This window comes from Trachymyrmex cornetzi, unplaced genomic scaffold, assembly GCF_001594075.2.
Source record: "Trachymyrmex cornetzi isolate Tcor2-1 unplaced genomic scaffold, Tcor1.1 scaffold237, whole genome shotgun sequence".
Lineage (NCBI taxonomy): Eukaryota > Metazoa > Arthropoda > Insecta > Hymenoptera > Formicidae > Trachymyrmex > Trachymyrmex cornetzi.
The window spans coordinates 60,087-64,157 of NW_017297029.1; positions in this window are offsets into that span (position 1 = coordinate 60,087).

Sequence of the window (4,071 nt, forward strand, 5' to 3'; positions counted from 1 at the left end):
TGATAATGGAATCGAATTGACGCCATAATCATCAAATCAATGTTGTGATTCGAAGGGTTCTATTATCATTTTTCACTAGGTACAGTAACATAAACTACAGCTTTTTAGTAAAATTTTCTTCAAAAGCCAACGTTTTGAAATCCAAATATAATTGTGACATATACATGATTCATCAATTTTTAACTATTTTTTGAGAAAGATAATTTTAGTTTTATTTCTTACTTTATATCTAATAATAAATCTAAGTTAACAATTTAAAGAAAATACTAATTATGTAAAGTACCCACAATTATGGTATAACAAAAGTTACAACATCAAAAGCAGCAGAATTTCATTAATTAATTATCAATACTGACTATTAAACTTTTAAATTTGTAATCAATAAATTTGATTATTCAATCAATAATATATTAGGTGGAATTTTATACTTTATAATTCATTTACAATGAAATATACACATAATAATGTTATTAAGTGCATTATTAAAAAAATTAAAATTTCAGTTGTTTAAACATGACTTGAAATATTATATATATACAATGTATAATGTACAACGTACTATGCTTTACAATTGTAATTTTAAATACTTATATATGTATATATATATATATATATATGCACTGGGTACGCCCTTTTTTCCCAGCGCGCCATTTCTTCGAACAATGTGTAATAACGATGCCATTTTCTAAATTAATTATTTACTCCAAATATATATGAGGAAATATAAAATCTATTTTTTTCATTCGTTAATGCATCTCTCAATACAAATTTGTATCTGTATTTGGCCATGTAAAATAATCAACGAAGGAATTTATTTTAGATATATATCATAATATTCAATATGCAAGCTTTGGATTACACAATAAATGTAAAACAAATAAATCAAAAATTAAGAATAAATTATGTAAGAATTATTTTATTTTATTTTAAATCTAAGAGTTAATTTATTTTATTTGTTCCAAGATAAGTAAAAACATAATTAAATATATAATTCCTAATTAATTTAATATTATAAAATACATAGCACAAAAGTGAGATATGCTTTCTTTTATTAAAGATTAAAACTTTTCTACAATTTTAATTGACAGGGTTTTCTTTTTACACACGTTTTATTATTACATTTAATTTTGATACTAATATTCGTATGACTCCTAACTAAAATTTATGCTTTAGACATATTCATACCTTTTACAACACTTGAAGAGAAAAAGACATGTATAAATATTTACATATGATAGATCCGTAATAGAATGCGTAATAGTTTTAACTTGACTCCGAGGTAAATTTGATTACAACTTAGCACGTAATTCATTTCCATAAACTAGATTGTATATTGCGAATTCTCAAAATGCATAATTCACGTATGGATTTTCCTGATCATTGTCGGTTATCTTTACGTATACATATATTTCGCATATCTTTACATATACTTCGACAGAGATTTAATTTCTCCTTCGAATTTTTGTTGTATAAAAATGGTGTGTGTGAAGTTGGCATATCATTTGGTGGAAACTCATAAAATATTGAGAGTTCTGAACGTATTTTCAATAGTTCTATAGTTCTATAGTTCTATAGTTCTATAGTTCTAGATGGATAAAACTAATTCTGCCCTCTAAAGTAGAAAAAAAGTGAAAGTACAAACTGAGACGCCAGGTTCACGCAGAGTCTCACTTTGTCCTACGCAAATTTTGACCATAGATTCTTGTAAAATTTTGAAAAACAAAGAGTTCTAGCGATAAATAATGTTATTTTTAATTTTTAATAATATTTTAGCCCAAAAATACAATGTTCAGCAATAAATATGAGATGCTGTCCAATTATCGACAGTTTTGAGAGTTCTGTGATAATTTTTGTGCAATACTGAATGTATGCTAACGCCTTCCGAAGAGTTCTGATGATAAAAATTATTTACAAATTTTTTATACAATTTTTAATACCCGAGAAAAACGCTTTTTATGCTATATGTGTGAGACGCTGGTCGAAATCAGAGAGTTCTGTGAGACATCCACGTGGTTCTGGGTTGCGCTAAGAACGATAATTACAAAACAAAATCATTACAGCAGCAATAATAATTAGCAGGGACCTTAATAATATCTCCAAGAATAGGTTGACACATTCCAATAAATGCATATAAAAATATTTCTTCAGTAGCTCGACATAACATCATAACGTTAATATGTAAATACACAATAGTAAGCACCTATTATAATAAATTTTTATTTTCAAAAATATCGAAACGTTAACAACACATGCTATAACATTTCAGTAACCACATTTCTCATTAACTTAACCGTATTATTACAAGAATACATAACTATTTCAATGTGTTGATCATTAGTACAAATAACAGGATACATACAGAAATACAATAAAACATAAAAGACATCAAAAAACTGTCGGAAATCGGACAGCATCTCACACATATAACATAAAAAAAGCCTATTTCGCGACTTAAAAATTGTTTTAAAAATTCGTAAATAATTTTTATCATCAAAACTCTTCGGAAGCCGTTAGCATACATCCGTAGCTACACGATAAGCACAATAGGTCTCACAGAACTCTCTGATTTCGACCAGCGTCTCACACATAGCATAAAAAGGGCCTATTTCGTGACTTAAATATTGTTTAAAAAATTTGTAAATAATTTTTATCATCAGAACTCTTCGGAAGGTGTTAGCATACATTCAGTATTGCACAAAAATTATCACAGAACTCTCAGAACTGTCGATAATTGGACAGCATCTCATATTTATTGCTGAAAATTGTATTTTGGGCTAAAATATTATTAAAAATTAAAAATAACATTATTTATCGCTAGAACTCTTTCGGAAACTCATCTAGAACTCTTTGGCTGGTATTCATAGTCGATTCTTATCTCAAGACCGTCTTAAGTAATATCTTAAGACGCTAATGCAGCCCTCTGATTGGTTCGTGACTTCTTAAGACCGTACTTAAGACGGTCTTGAATATAAGATCTGACTATGAATACCGGCCTTTGTTTTTCAAAATCCTATAAGAATCTATGGTCAAAATTTGCGTAGGACAAAGTGAGACGCTGCGTGAACCTGGCGTCTCAGTTAGCACTTTTACTTTTTTTCCACTTTAGAGGGCAGAACTATTAGTTTTATCCATCTAGGGGTGCGGTCCACTTGGCGCTACAAATGCTTCGAATCGTTTGGAGCGTTGTTTTAACCGGTCCACATGGCGCTTCAAATGTGTCCCAATAGCACATATGACGTCATTAATACATCACAGGTTTTCACTTCCACCTTATTTTCAATTGCTTCCAATGCTACTGCTTGGAGAGGTAGTTTAACTGAAGCGTTTAATTTGAATATACAAAGCGCGGGAGAGCATAATAATAATCGAACGAAAGTATATCTGTAAAGCTGATTTTTAAATTTACATATTATTATATCGTGGCATCGTACTACATATATTACTACAAATCGTGCTGTATGGTATATTGTGTATATTACATTATTAAAAATAAAAATTGTATAAACTATGCCGATTATAAGGTTACATGAAGGAGATACTGGAATGATTCATAATCTAGAAGTTTCCGAAGAGGATGCTATTATCTTCATCATAAATATAAGTAAGCGATTCTAAAAAAAACTTTACAGCGCACGTTAGCATGACTTTCATTTTATCCGTAATTGCAAAATACGTACTAACGCTTCAAAACGCTTCAAAAATTGGTCCATTTGCATACTGTTGGCAGCATTAGTAGTGCTAATGGACCGTTCTATAGAAGCATATGAAAATGAAAACGTTTGAAGCGTTTGTAGCGCCAAGTGGACCGCGCACCCTAGAACAGTGCTCGGAATTAGTTGCTTATTTCGGGCATATTCCTGAGGCAACCCCCACTACCACTCGAAACTCGACGGCCGAGCTGCCGATCGCTCACGTGACGCTGTGCCCCAGGAGCGTCGCGATACGAAAAGTATACTGGAAGCATATCTTTCTGGCAAATATTATTAAAATATTTTCTTTCCTACGTGATTTTTATTTTAATAAATAATTAAAATAAATTTTTTATTATTAACATATTTTATTATTAACATA